General features: G+C 39.3%; 1 protein-coding gene across 1 annotated transcript in view; it reads right to left on the bottom strand.

Moving 5' to 3' along the window:
* FLT1 (fms related receptor tyrosine kinase 1) overlaps window positions 1-16,634 on the bottom strand; it is a 207,377-nt gene that overhangs the window by 131,792 nt on the left and 58,951 nt on the right. The window lies entirely within an intron of this gene.

Genomic DNA, 16,634 nt, shown 5'->3' on the forward strand with positions numbered 1-16,634 from the left:
CTGCAGAGCAAGTCTCTGACAGTCAAGGCCATGTATAGTCCATTCCCTACCTACTGTTTTAACCTTACACCTACGGAAATCCTTTTTCTAGCTAAACAGGTAGTTCAAAGAGAACTGGACCAGGAGTCAGAGGAAGTCAATCCTAGTCCCACCCTGACTTCTCATAGCTGTGGGTACCTTCCTGGTGAATCTCACAGGACAAGCATTAATGGCTTGATTTAATTAAAGAGGCTTTGTAAGCTAAAGAAAGCATAGAAAAGTAAGGAATGCTTCTACTGTGTCACAAGGTATTAGCCTTGTCTTTTCTCCCATACATCTACTTCTGATGAAATCCTTACTGTTTCTGAGCCTTCTTTGAGCATCTCATTTTGTTTACTGCTTCTACAATCCCTCATGACTTCCAATATCAGAACTGCCCATCAAGCATGGTGCTAGTGCACCTGAATTGTACTGGAACTTATGTTTTATAACTTTGTCCAATCAGGCAGTGAAATAACTTGAGCATACTTGACACATGCCTATCATTCAGCTGCTCACCACAGACCATGACATTTGCTTTTCTTGCTAATTGTAAAATGGATTCTGATTCCTTTAACAACAATAAAAAAAACTTTTGATATGTGGATTTATTTGGGACATGAAACAAATATATAAAGATATTTTTCAGGGGCCTCAGACAAATATCTATGGGCTCCCCAAGTTTTCATATCTCTGATAGCACTTCTGACCAGCTCTCCACTACCTGCTGGCCTTCAGCAATGAAGCTTTTCTTTTCCATCTTCTTTTTAGAATTGGTTAACTCCAACCTCCCCATCAACAGAGAAAGCACCTTATGTGCGGGAAGTAGCTATTTTCACCATGACTTGTATCAAGGAACATTCTGTACTCTCACCATCTGGTAATTTGTGGTGAACAGAAAGTTTGCTGAACTCTAGTTAGTACAAATTTGGAGCAGATAGAGATTTTGAAACCAGAAGGAATTTTAAAGTCCTATTTCCAAAGATTGTTTCCTAAGTAGTCAAGAGCAGTTGTGACTTCTGATGAAAGTGAAAAGATAAATAAAATGAGAAAAAAATTAAAAGCCAGAGAGGAGAATATGATAGAAATAAATTTTAAGGATTCCACTCTGTTCTTTGAGTTGAGAAAAGATTTCAGAATATTCAACCACTGGATAGAAGTATGTTGCTCTGTTAAGCACCACTCCCCAACATCACATACTGCTTCTAAGCTTCCCTGTAATGCTTCTGAGGCTCACTGCCCTCATTGTTAGGCAGTAATCTAATTTATTGTTGATCTTCCTCAAACATTTGTAATCATATAGAAAGGCATAAGTCAAAGACATCTTGTTTCTAGCTTGCATTTATTTTAATTGTTATTTTACACATACTGATCAGTCAAAATACTATCACAAATCCCCATGTAACCCATCTCCCCAAATTTTATCAAGGTTTTGCCACATTTCATGAGCCAAGTAGGTAGCAAATAGGATGCTCATCTTGAAGGCAGTTGACCTGGGTTCAATCCCTGGCACCCCATGGTCCCACAACCACCACCGGGAATGATTCAAGAGTGTAGCGCCAAGATCCCTCTAAAGATGACATTCTTCAAAGAAGTGGATCAAACAATTATGAAGTTCATCTGAAACAATAAACACCCTCGAATAGCTAAAGCACTCCCAGGGAAAAGGAAAATGGGAGGCATTACTTTCCCCAACTTTAAATTGTACTACAAAGCAATAGTTATCAAAACAGTATGATATTGGAATAAAGACAGACCCTCAGATCAGTGGAATAGGCTTGAGTTCTCAGACAATGTTCCCCAGACATACAATCACCTAATCTTTGACAAAGGAGCAAGAAATCCTAAGTGGAGCAGGGAAAACCTCTTCAACAAGTGGTGCTGGCAGAACTGGTTAGCCACTTGCAAAAAATTGAACTTAGACCCCCAGTTAACATCACGTACGAAGGTAAAATCCAAATGGATTAAAGACCTTGATATCAGACCTGATACCATAAGGTATATAGAACAACATGTATGTAAAACACTCCATGATATTGAGACTAAAGGCATCTTCAAGGAGGAAACTGCACTTTCCAAACAAGTGGAAGCAGAGATAAACAGATGGGAATACATTAAGCTGAGAAGCTTCTGCACCTCAAAAGAAATAGTGCCCAGGATACAAGAGCCACCCACCAAGTGGGAGAAACTATTCACCAAATACCCATCAGATAAGGGGCTAATATCCAAAATATACAGGGCACTGATAGAAATTTGCAAGAAAAAAACATCTAATCCCGTCAGAAAATGGGGAGAAGAAATGAACAGACACTTTGATAAAAAAAGAAATACAAATGGCCAAAAGGCACATGAAAAAATGCTCCTCATCACTGATCATCAGGGAGATGCAAATCAAAACAACTACGAGATACCACCTCACACTCCAGAGATTGGCACACATCACAAAGAATGAGAACACTCAGTGCTGGCGGGGATGTGGAGAGAAAGGAACTCTTATCCAGTGCTGGTGGGAATGCTGTCTAGTCCAACCTCTATGGAAATCGATATGGAGATTCCTCCAAAAACTGGAAATTGAGCTCCCATTCAACCCAGCTATTCCACTCCTAGGGATATATCCTAGGAGCACAAGAATACAATACCCCTTTCTCACACCTATATTTATTGCAGCACTATTCACAATAGCCAGGCTCTGGAAACAACCAAGATGCCCTTCAACAGATGAATGGCTAAAGAAACTGTGGTACATATACACAATGGAATATTATGCAGCCATCAGGAGAGATGAAGTCATGAAATTTTCCTATACATGGATGTACATGGAATCTATCATGCTGAGTGAAATAAGTCAGAGGGAGGGAGAGAGAGAGAGAGAGAGAGAGAGAGAGAGAGAGAGAGAGAGAGAGAGAGAGAGAGAGAGAGAGAGAGAGAGAGATGCAGAATAGTCTCACTCATCTATGGGTTTTAAGAAAAATAAAAGTCAGGGCCAGAGAGATAGCATGGAGGTAAGGCGTTTGCCTTTCATGCAAGAGGTCATCGGTTCAAATCCCGGCGTCCCATATGGTCCCCCGTGCCTGCCAGGAGCAATTTCTGAGCCTGGAGCCAGGAATAACCCCTGAGCACTGCCAGGTGTGACCCAAAAACCACAAAAAAAAAAAAAAAAAAAAAAAAAGAAAAAAAAAAAGAAAGAAAGAAAAAAAAAGTCATTTTTGCAACAATCCTGAGACAATGAGAGGAAGGTTGGAACTTCCAGCTCACTTCATGAAGCTCACCACAAAGAGTGGTGAGTGCAGTTATAGAAATAACTAGACTGAGAACTACCATAATCATGTGAACGAATGAGGGAACTGGAAAGCCTGTCTAGAGTACAGGTGGAGTGGGGTGAGATGGAGGGAGATTCGGGACATTGGTGGTGGGAATGTTGCACCGGTGAAGGGCGTGTTCTTTACATGACTGAAACCTAATCACAATCATATTTGTAATCAAGATGCTTAAATAAAGAAAAAAAGAAAGTAAAATAAAATCACACTTATACTTTTTTTTTTTTTTTTTTTTTTTTTTGGTTTTTGGGTCACACCCAGCGGTGCTCAGGGGTTACTCCTGGCTGTCTGCTCAGAAATAGCTCCTGGCAGGCACGGGGGACCATATGGGACACCGGGATTCGAACCAACCACCTTTGATCCTGGATCGGCTGCTTGCAAGGCAAACGCCGCTGTGCTATCTCTCCAGGCCCCACTTATACTTTTTTTAAATGAAAAGAAAAAGAGTAAGCCTTGAGCAGTAGCTGGTGTGGCCCCCAAACAAAGAGATTTTGCCACATTTCTTTTATCTATTCTTTCCTTTTTCTTTGTTATGAAGCCTTTAAAGCAAATCCTAGACACTGTCAATTAGACTTACATTTTTTAAATATACATTTTCTAATATAATAATGTTATTATAGTTAATGTAGAAGTTACTATGTATAATAAAAATATTATTAGACCTAATGGATTTAGCAAAATTCCATGGTGCTACCTATTTCTGGTCTAAACAGCAGATTTTCCCAAATGTTTTCAAATAAAAACATTTAAGTAAAATTTTTGTTTTGGCTTGGGACCACATCTGGTGGTGTCTGGGCTCACTTCTAGTTCTGTGGACAATGATCACTCCTTCCAGTGCTTGAGGGACCATATGGAGTGCCAGGGATAGAATTCTAGTGTGTGCATGCATAGAAAGCACCTTATTACTGTAACATCTCTACAGTCCCCTCCTCAAACTTTTTCTTGGGGGTCACACCCTGCAGCGCTCAGAGGTTTCTCCTGGCTCTATGCTCTGAAATCATTCCTGGCAGAATCGGGGGACCATATGGGTTGCTGGGATTCAAACCACCGTCCTTCTGCATGCAAGGCAAATGCCTACCCCCATGCTATCTCTCTGGCCCCTCCTCAAATATTTTTAAATGTCCATTTCTTTTACAGTTATATTATAAAAATGATAGACTATTCCTTATAATAATTGGATCAATTAAAGAGCATTTTTACCTTGTCTTAAGTAGAGGAAATTGCATCAGAGAGTATTACTCATTTCCTCCTTTACTTCGAACATTTTCGTAATGAAATAATTACACAGACCACTCTGCCCTGTTATTAGTATTCTGATATTCTGATTTTTTTAAACTCTAACCACTTTATCTTCAACCATTGCTCATCTTCTATCTTGCACACACAGTACAAGGGTTAGTACAATTTATTTCACATATAATGGTGCTTATTATACACAGTTAGAGTTATGAGCCATGTTCTACCACCTATAACAGATGCACACACTTAGCATTGCTATATCAAACTGCTAAAATCCGTTCGCATACAGAAAAGAAACCTTTCGTTTCATTTTCCTTTGCCTCCAAAGAAAGAAAAAAATAAATAATAAAGGAGGCCCTAGACAAAGATCTTAATTTCAGACTCTTGGGTTTAGGAAACGCAAAGAATTATGTTAAAGGTGAGACTAGGCATTTCCCAAAGCCCAGCTGAGTTCGTAAGAGGCTGTCTGCCTTTGCTAACCCAACAACGCAACGTCCTCACCTGCACCCCCACCCCCACCATAACTCCAAGGCCACAAGTCATGGTAGGAAAGAGACTGGCGAGATTTACTACGAATTCCTCCAACAAAAAAGGACCAATTCTAATCTGGGGCTGATATTTTTCCCTCTTTGTAATTGGAACCATAAAAATAGAATGTCATTACAGAGCCGACTACATAACATAACAGCACTTGGAAAGGGATCTGGGGGAGGGGAATTTGCCTCCGCCTTAAGAATACATCAAGCTCTTAAGGAAGTAGATTGTGCCATGTTTGAAGATGCAAAGATAATCACTGTGCTGGGAACCGTCTTGAGGGTGGAGGAAGCTGAACAACAAGAGGAAAACGGAGTTAGCTCCTGATTTCGCACAGGAAGCTCCCAGCACCTCCTGCCACAGGGAGATAAGAAAGCTCCCAGGCACTATTCTGGACAAGGCCGCAGTTATCAGCTTCAGCTCCTTAAACTAACCGCTGTCTTCTTACGGCAAGCCTGGCTCCCTTTCCTTAGGAGCCCTAGGATTCCGTCTCCATTTGTATCCAGTATGCCAAGTACAATAGCATGGAGGGTATTTATAACCACTGAGAGGGGGAAAAAGAAGTTCTGGGGTAAGAGTGTACTCCATGTCATCCGACCATTGCACTGGAGTTGAAACAAATTACTTTTGGATGAGAAATCAATACCAATCAATTGAATGAATGGAATAGACACATGGCACAGGGACCCTCCCTGTGACTTGGCCGTCTGTTCACCTCCCAGCACAAGCCATTTGTGGGGCTCAGGGATCAGGGCCAGGGATCAGGTTTCTTGGCTCAGCACATAATGGGAAGAAAACACCATGGCATTACTGACCTACATGTTTGGAGTTGATTTTCCTGCAGTAATGATTGATTTACCCTGTCTCCTTCAATACTGGGCTTCTCTGAGAGCAATAAAAGAGTGAAAGTAATCTGGGGCCACAGAAAGAGAAGAAATTAATATTGGAGTCAAAACTGTAATCCTGACAATATGGACTGCTGTGTCCATCAGGCAAGTTAACCTGCCATAGCTATAATCTGCTTAACTATAATGTATGCTTTGCAATATTATATGTAATGTATGCTTTGCAATATTATTCTGAACACTTATTGCTTAGTGCTAGACACCATCTTAAATAACTCTCAAACATTCTCTCAATCTGCACAATATGATCAAAATTTAATTATAGAGAATTGACAATTGGAGGGACAAGTTAAATTACCTAAAACCAAATGGCTAGTAAATAGCAGAGGCAACATTTGTACTCAGTTTTGTCTCAATCTAGATAGAATATGTGCACTTACCCTCTATAACACACACTACATTCTATCTGTGTAGTAACCAGATAATATAATATATAGCCAGATATATATAATATGAACTTGTGAGATATCATTGTTTCTTAATTACTAGAAAGAAAGCCCTTTCAGAGAGTCTGTACATGAACTCCATAACTGCTTACAGGAGTTTAACAGTCTTTCTACACTACCTAGCTTCTTCTCCAAATTTGGTAAACTTACTGTACACAACCAAAATGTACTGTGTGCACTTTGTGAGCATAATACACAATCTGCAAAAATAAAGTTTCTATGAAAACTCACTATGTCATCAGGTCGATTCTGAATTCAGTTCCTGAATATCTATCAATCTGACACAGGAAATCTAAAGTATGAGGTTTACCCAAAGGCATTCTTTTCTGTTTTGTGCTTCTTCTAAGTGCTGGGTCTGAGCGACTCTCATTTTCACATTTTCTTCCAGTCTCCTGCCTTTCTTTTATCCTTCCTCCTGCCTAAAATGCAGGCCAGCACTTTCTTTTTCTCAGAAAATGGATTGTTTCGTCTGGTAGAGTCAGAAGACAAAATCCAGCCAGGGGAGCTCTAGCCTCTGATGAGGAGTGTCTATAGTTCTTGTGAAGTGACTCACATGTGAGAAACATGGCAGAACCTGGTGCAGTGTTTCAACACTTCATGAAACCTTTCTCAAAACTGCACATCTGCTTAGTGTGTGCACTACCCAAGACTGTAGAGTTACTCAACATAGCAGTCTCACTTCATAAATGATTTATAGCAAGTTTAATAACCACCCAATTTTAGAATGTCTACTTAATAGTGTGAATCTTAAGAGTGGGTGAGTTTTTCCTTGGGATCAACAATTTAAGTTGGACTTTCTTATAAAATCTCTCTTCTCAATTCTTTCTCTTGGCTGACTGAAGAGAAAACAGTTGTGAATGATGCTTGGGTGAAACAAGGAGCCATTCCCCCAAATTATGGCCCAATTCTCATCCATTCAGTGTGCAACCAGGCTGATCCCTGTTTCATAATTCTTTAAACCAGTAAGGAAATGGAGACTCAGGAATATCAATACCTTGCTCAGATTCACAGAGAAAATATCAGGCATGGGTTTAGCAATTGGAATCCAAACCCTCCTAACCTTCCACCAAATGGGATGAATTCTGTCCGTGAAGGACTCCCCAAATTTACCACTGCTTCACAGGGTAAATCTGGCTTTATCATGTGACTGGAGGGGAAAACCTAGGCATTCCTACAAATCAAATTGAAACTATGTCAGAGCCCAAGAGGACGAAATATTAGCAGGAGATAGGGGTGGGGAGACAAAGAAAATATCCAGCCTTTTGATAAGGGACAAGGAGAAGGAACAAAGAAATAATTGACACTAGCATAAATACAAAGCTGACAGCATTTTGGATAATATGGTGCTACTTTTTGTGTTAGTGGTGCTGGGGATTAAACATAAGGTCTTACTGCCATGAAGTTTCTCCCTCACAAATAGAAGTGTTTTGATGTTAAAATTATAAAAATACTTTATTTTCAATTGGCTGGTAAATTTTATATATTAAAAATTTTTGCAACCAAATTAAAAAAAAATCAAGATGCACAGAGTCATTTTTTTTTCTCTGACAAGATATTTTATCTACCTGATGGTGCCTGGGTTGTTCTAGGATTAAGTGTGACTGCTGGGACCAAAGAGATAGCATGGAGGCAGGGCATTTGCCTTGCCTGCAGAAGGTCAGTGGTTCGAATCCTGGCATCCCATTTGGTCCCCGAGCCTGCCAGGAGTAACCCCTGAGCTCTGCCGGGTATGACCCAAAAAACAAAATGAAAACAAAACAAAACAAAACGAAAATAAGTGTGACTGCTTTATTATTTAGTATAATATATCTGACTTCAAAAATGTGTGGGAGGTGAGTGTGTAGAGATGAAAAACTGGGCATTCCAAGGTCTAACTGCTGCCTATTTGAGTCTTAACCATTGCCTAAGAATGAGCCAAATATATAGTATAAAATACAACATGAATAATGTATCTTTGAAAGGAAATTTCATGAAGGGTGTGGGGTGGGGGAGAGAGGAGCTAGAAAGCTCTGTGAAATCTCAAGACAGAACAATTGCCTCTTCCTTTTGTGGACAGTGAACTCGTGAACTTCTTTGCATAGACTTTGCTTATCTGTTTAATGGACTTGACTGCACGTGCAAAGTATGATTAACATCTGTTTGTAAAGAATATTGAATCATTGCAACTTAGCAAACAAAGGGACAGAGCAATAATAAAGAGCAAATCAAGGCAGCAAATGTCTTAAAAAAAAAAAAGAAAAAACATGACCAGCTGGCACCTAGCCAGAGGGCAAGCCAGCTCTGTGCCCCAGCCAGGCCCGTCATCCTGTCAAAGGGCCCGATGTAAACTTTCCTCTGCTACAGAGAGGACTGTGTCAAAACAGTGATAGTGTGTTGGAGCCATCAGATTCATGCAATCTTTAAACACTCTCTTTTCCCCTCCTCTCACATTCTCTTAAAACAAATACAACCACGCAGGAGAGGATGCTGGCAGAAAAAGGCGTCAAGTTGGAAGGAGTGTTTAGACAGAAGGGTTCCTGCTCCCTCCACTCAGGAAGAGGAGCCAGGCTTTTGGGGGCCATGGGGAAGGGTGGGGATCACAGGGTCAGGCTGAGGTGTTCTGCAGGAGTAACTCTTTTGTGCTGTGGAGACCTTGTGACGCCTTGGACTGAAAATCTCTTCTTGTTGGATGGGAGAGGGAGGAGTGGAGAAGATTTTTCAGGGACTGAAGGTTTGGGTCAACTTCTAGGACAATGGTGGAGGTGATCCAGCATCCAGGCTACCTCTGTTTAGATTAGAGCTTTTCTCTGAGTGTCTTGGCCTGTGCAGTTTCCTGCTTTCAAGGGCGTTGAGCTCCATTCACACTCAGAACCAGGCCTGTCATCCCAGCCTCTCTTTCCTTCCTCTGCTCTGCTGATCACTTCCACCATGAGTTTCAGTCACTTTTCTGCCCACCACCCTGACTCAAACTCTCTTTCACAAAATCTTAGCAGGGTCCCATGAGGCTTTACAACCTTACATGGAAATGACAGGCAGGCCAAAAGGGAATTCAGGTACACCCAAGACAGACCTCAAAGAAGTCCTCTCTTCTGTTCACTCAATTTTCTTAAAGACTGGACGTAAAAGAAAAGCTATTTGAAAAAGCTATTTGATAACTCAGCCAGGAAATGGTAGAAATTCTTACAACAAACAACCTTTACTCTAGTGTGTATAAGAATCCTTTGACATCATTTAATGAGGAACCTTTCAAGCTATCATTATGTTTTGCTTTCCTGAAAAGGAAAAGAGCAGCTTACTATTTGTTTGTGGGTTTTTTTGTTTCTTTGTTGTTTTTTGGGGGGGAGGTGCTTAACTAGCAGTGCTTAGGACTTACTCCTGGCTCTGTGCTCAAGGATCATTCCTGACAGTTCAAGGAACCATATGGAGTGCTGGGAATTGAATCTTCGTCAGCTGCATGCAAGGGAAGCACCCTCCCCACTATGCTGTTTCTTTGATACCCAGTAGTTCACTTATTCTATAGTGGTCAAAACTGAAATGTCTAGAATACATTTAAGAAAGAACTGGGACATCATAATGGAGTACTAGTCACATGGGTACTAGATCCAGTCAGATCTGCTTTCAATAATACCTTTATAATATCCTAGTTAAACAATATTGGAGAGTCTATGTCCAATTATGCAAGACACAGGAAAAATCTTTGGTGGGCTTTCTATCTTTTAAAAATAATTCATAATCAGGGGCCGGAGTGGTGTCTGTCTGTCTTGCACACGCTAGCCTAGGAAGGACCGAGGTTCAATCCCCTGGTGTCCCATATGGTCTCCCAAGCCAGGAGCAATTTCTGAGCGCATAGCCAGGAGTAACCCCTGAGCGTCACTGGGTGTGGCCCAAAAACAAAAAAAAAATCATGATCATTATGAAATGGTTAGATAACATTAATTCACAAAAAGTTTCTCTCGGTTTGGAGTGGGTAGGGTGCTTGCCTTGCACATGTCTGACCCAGATACCATCCCTGGAACCTCATTTGGTCCCATTCCTGGAACTACATATGGTCCCCCAAGCCCTGCCAGGTCAGGAGTGATTTCTGAGCACAGTGCTAAGATTAAACCCTGTGCACGACCAAAAGTGGCCCTTAAACCAAAAAACAAATAGAAATAAACAAACAAAAATGTTTAAAAATAAATTGTTGTGGAACAATGCATGGGATGCTGGGAAATCAAACCCAGGGGCCACATGCAAAGCACCAAAACTTTGCATACTCTCCCTGGTCTCTTTTTTTTTTTTGGATTTTGTGCCACACCGGATGACGGTTACTCCTGGCTATGCGCTCAGAAATTGCTCCTGGCTTGGGGACCATATGGGACACCAGGGGATCGAACGGTGGTCCATCCTGGGTCAGCTACTTGTAAGGCAAACACCCTACCTCTGCTCCATGGCTCCAGCCCCTCACTCTTAATAAATTCCCCTTTGGTGTTTGCCATTGGCCACAATGGAATTTTTTTCCAATGACTAGGCCTATAAGTTGTAATGGAATGTGGTCGAGGAGTTTGTCTCCTGTGGTCCAGAGCATGAAAGGAAAAAATTTTTTTTCTCAAATCTCAGTTTCTCTGCGTTTGTTTTCATCTCACAGGCTCTTAATCTTTTATTTCATTTTCCTTTCTCTCTATGGAAATGAAAAGAGAAAGTATGTGGGTCTTATCTCTATGCTTTTTGTGGACCACTTTTAATTCTTTGAGAATGAATATACATTTTCAGCATTGCCAGTTAATGAGAAGCAATCTGTTACTCCACGTCTAAATGGTTGTTTTCAGAAACAAACAGAAGGAAAATAATTTAGAGAAAAGCCTTTTGTGATAACTAAGATAAGATGGCTAGTAAATGATCTGATTAAATGAGTACCATGCTCATGCTCAGCACAATACCTGACACTTAGATGATAGATAACTGACAGTTGTCATTTTATCTGACAAGGTTTTGAGCCACTTAAGATCAGGGACTATATCTTACTCATGTTAACTTTATGGCCACACCCAAATATCCAATAAATAAGCAGTATCCCTTGCTTACTTGATACTTGAGAAGAATCCTGAGAATGGCCTAGATGTGGACTCAGCCCCACCTATCATCACTTACCTCCAATGTCCTGAAAAAACAAAGTAACTGTGACCCTCCATTGACCTCATACACAGCCTGGTCATGTAAATGCTGTGTCACTATTATCAGAGCCCATCCATTCTCCAGGAGAATAAAGACAAGGAGGCAGACTCGGATCTGGATAAACTCGTCATGGCATTTCAATATTTGACACAGATAGTCATGGACAGTTTCAACTGAAACCATGGGGCTGACCTGTAACGAAGGGGCCTCTGTTCTTGTGGAAAACAGAAAATGATCCAGAAATGGAGTTCTGCCTTCAAGGGTGAGCAAATAAAGTAGACTCTGGACAAGAACTGGACATTGAAAGGAGGTAAAGTCAAATGCATGATACCCTTAAGTAATAATAGTGCAAACCACAGTGTCTCAAAGGGAAGAAAAAAAAAAAAAGGAAAATGAGAGAGAGAGAGATGTTTGCCAGAGAGGTTACCAGTAAGGGGGCAGGTTGGAAACTGGGGACTTTGGTGAAGGAAATGTATACTGGTAAAAGGATGGATATTGGACTTTGTATGACTGAATTTCAATCATGAACAACTTTGATTCTATTTGTTTGTTTGTTTGTTTTGGGGCCACACCCAGTGACGCTCCCAGGTTACTCCTGGCTATACACTCAGAAATCCCTCCTGGCTTGGAGAACCATGTGGGATGTCAGGGGATGGAACCGGGGTCCATCCTAGGTCATCTGCATGTAAGGCAATTGCCCTACTGCTGTGCCATTGCTCTGGCCCCAACTTTGATTTTATTAAAATATATTAAAGAAAAAAGTATTATACTGTCTTTAGAATCATTTTTTGTCAAATAAAAATGTTCACATGTATTTCACATAAGAGGTAAATGCTATCCTGTGAAAGACATAGGGCATTTATTATAAGAAATGCATGTATTGATTAGAAAAGATGAGTTAAATATGTAAAAAAAATATCAGAAGAAGATTAAGCACAAGTAAATAAAATGCCAGGAGTCCATCACTCCTCTAACTACTGGATAACCCTTGGAAAATGAGTGTTTTTCGAAATAGTAATATGAGGTTGCTGCTTTTGAACTAACAACACATACTGTTCCCAAAGAATTCAAAGTGGCTCACTGAATAATACAGCAGAAACAAACAAAAGGAGAAAAATAAAACAAGATTAACAAAGAGGTAGCTGAGGTGGAACTAACAGTCTATCCAAATAGATAACTCCTCTAACTTCCTAAATAAGCTGAAATTTTTTCCATTTTTGGTTGCATCTTAGTTTCTTTGAAGTAAGACAAATGCAGTCTTACTTTCATCTTTGTTTTCATCTTTGAAAACACCTTCTTGGGAGAATATTAACTTAACAGCATGAATTACTTTATCAATTTATTGTCATTTTATTTACTAATAATTTATTAGTGGGTTTATATAATGCTACTTCAACAGAAATTGCTTTGCAATGGGTAACCCCAAAGTATCTAAAAATAATGGCAAACAAACTTAGCATTTGCAATGTATTTGGCATGGGCTTAAGTTCTTTATATATATAAAATCTCACTTAATTATTCTAACAACCTTATAATGATATTTTGATTGTACAAATATGGAAACTCAGCCCCAGAGGCATGATGTGTGTTTTTCCAGAATCAGACAGTTGGTACGTGGTAGGAAGAAATAAGCCAGAAATCAGGCTTTAAATTTTAGGTTTTTATTTTCTTTATGAACACTGATACCTTTCAAAAGTGACTTTCTGCTATACGCCTAGTGAGAGATTAATATACAGGGTATATAAAAAGCACAACTTAAAAAGTAAACAATTTCAGGCCCGGAGAGATAGCACAGCGGTGTTTGCCTTGCAAGCAGCCGATCCAGGACCAAAGGTGGTTGGTTCAAATCCCGGTGTCCCATATGGTCCCCCGTGCCTGCCAGGAGCTATTTCTGAGCAGACAGCCAGGAGTAACCCCTGAGCACCGCCGGGTGTGGCCCAAAAACCAAAAAAAAAAAAAAAAAAAAGTAAACAATTTGGAGAGTGGAATAAGTACTCTTTAAAGAATATGTATAGCTGACAAATATTTTTTAAAAACTTGCTCATTATCATTAATCATCAGAAAAGTGCAAATTTTATCTATATAGAGATACTACCTCAAACCTGTGAGAATGGCTTATACCAAAAGCAGCAATCATAAATATTGGAATGGGTGGAGAGAATAAAGAACTCATGCGCAGCTTGTAGAAATGGAAACAAATGCAACAATCTGGGAAAATGGTAAGAAACTAAAGCTTCTTGACCATGTAATCTAGCAACTCTACTTTGTCTTTAAGAAGAATATGAAAATAGGTAACACAGAAAGTTATATGCACTCTAATATTTATTGCAGCATACTTAAAGTAGCTAAAAGCATGTAAGTCCATCTATAAAAGAGTAGAAAAAGAAGATGGTACATTTATATAATGGGATACCAGTTATCTATTAAAAAGATTGAATATTTGCAACTGAAAGCAAAATGAAAAGAGCTCAAGGGGATTATGTGAAGCATGGTAAATTAGAAGGAAAAAAAGACAAGTATTAGATAATTTCACCCACATGTGCAATAATATTAACGAACAAAGGAAATAAAAAACATAAACAATGAATGCTGATTGCAGAACTAAGGTCACTTGAAGGTATGAGATAGATGATAAAATAAGGTCGTGTGTTCTGAATCATGAGCTTTTGACCAATAACTATTTTAGTGTCTAAGTTGTTGTTATAGAATCAACCGAGCAATGACAAAGTTGCAGAACTGATTGATGGTGTGCTGGAAGGCTACTGATATGTCAACAAGGTTTCCTATAAGTTATGCCTCATCTACAAAATGGTAGTAATTCCTGCATCTACTTCAAAAACGTGCAGCAATTGAATAAGATAATACATAAAGTATATTAAGTTAGTAAATATTAAAACAATAATTTCCAACTATAATGAAAATAAAAAATAGTAATTCTAGGCCATGCAGTCCCTCATTGCCATAATAGTCTAGTTGGTTCTAAATAGTTTCTAAATACCCATTTAGTTTTCCTTACCTTACTTATTTAAAGACTTTTCATACTTATGGGATGGTTTTCTCAAGGAAATGATGATTTTGTACAATTTTTAATGAAGACAACGCAGATAAAACATGAAATTCTAAGAAAATGAGATAATATTTTCCCAGATATCTTTTTTAAAAGCATGATTGAAATATCCAAGTTTTTGAACTTTAAGGTCTTGATCTTCCGACATAGAAGGCAAAGTTTCCAGTATGCAGTTAACATTATACATGTGAAGTCATGTGAAACGACTGAGATCCCTAACAATGTCTGCAAAAGGCCATCACGCTAGTATAAGAGAAATAAATGGGTTGGAAAGTAGGGTATGGAACATTAGCCAGGCAAGATGACTTGAAGTACAAAAAATGACTGAATCAATTTGCAGTTTTCTGTGCCTGGCCCCAACTTATCTTTTCAATGTAGGTTTTTCTTTCTCAGCTCAAATAGTACAAACTAGTCAAATGACTCCTCAAGCATGTCCTCTTCATCTCTTTTTCTTTTTCATTGTTTTGTTGTTGTTGTCTTTGCTTTTATTTTTGGGCCACAACCAAGAGTGCTCAGGGCTTACTCCTGGCTCTGCTCTGAGATCATTCCTAGTGAGCTCAGGAAACCATTGGGGCTGAAACTTGGCCTGCTGCATACAAGAAAAGTGCTCTACTTGTCTACCTGCTTCAATCCTCTCCTCTTTAACTCTTCAATCCATTCTATCCCCACTATCCCCATGTCCTTCCAGCACAGCTATGCTCTTCAACATTTAACATTTCAGTACTTGTCCATCCTCTTTAGGATTCAGATCCCACTTCCTACATAGTACTGCCTCTAACATATAGTGTTCACCACTCCCCACCCAGTGAAATAATTTATTGAATGAAATTATAAGCATTTGGGTCAGAGCAATAGCACAGCAGTAAGGCATTTGCCTTGCACGGGGCCAACACAGGAAAGACCCCGGATCAAATCCGGGCATCCTGTATGATCCCCTGAGCCTGCCAGGAACAACTTCTGAGCCAGGAGTTACTCCTGAGTGTCGCCAAATGTGACCCAAAAACAAACAAAAATATTATAAGCATTTGCTATGGAGCCAATATTTTGAGGATAATTTTAAAAAGTTGAATAATAAATAAGAAATCAATAGATTGGGGCTGCCTCATTCTGGGCTTATCATTAACTTCTTGAGATGAGAAATAACTATTTTGGAACCTTATTTCTCATGTATGAAATATACTATTTTTATCTCTAAAATTCCTTAATTTTATATAAATTAATTACTGGCATGACTGGACCACAGAACCCTTCTGGCTAAAATTTGCATCTTCTTGTTTTCATTTCATCTATTCATTAACTGTAAAATGCTATGCTTTTATTTTCTTATATCATTTCTTTCAATTGATTTCCTTTGTTTCTTTTGCCTAAATATCAATGAATTTATAAGGCTCATTAAAGGTTGACGATTGGCTGAATCCTGATATACTATACTAATTCTAGTCAATAAACAAAGAAATGGATTTTTCTGCAAATACAAAATATTTAAGAAGAAAGTCCATGGAAGGACAATGCCATTAAGGGAATGTGCCACAATGATGGTTTGCTACTGTCCTGAGGTTGGTATTACTTAGACTAGTTCATCTCATTGGAGTTTATTCTACCTCAGAGGATATGCCCTCACAATCAAATACTCAAATAGTTATACGTCAGTGATTTCCAAAGATCACTGCTTCATCGTTCACCTCCAGTTTCTCTTCCGTAACAGATGACTATGTGGGGTCACTGGTGACAGGAGTAAATCCAACAGGTGTGATCATTATTCTTCAAAACTTGTTCCCTCAAGGTTTTCTACTGGTTCTTCTGGGAACCCATGTTAATCCACTATAAAAAGTCCTATAGGACACCCAGATTGTGTGCAAACTTACAGTCTGTATGCAAACATAAACAGTCTTGTAAATTAACGTTACCTTGAAAAAGAAGCCAACCTATTTCGTCCATTTTATCCCATGACCAATAAGTAATAACTGAGAAGTAA

Source organism: Suncus etruscus, chromosome 8, assembly GCF_024139225.1.
Source record: "Suncus etruscus isolate mSunEtr1 chromosome 8, mSunEtr1.pri.cur, whole genome shotgun sequence".
NCBI lineage: Eukaryota > Metazoa > Chordata > Mammalia > Eulipotyphla > Soricidae > Suncus > Suncus etruscus.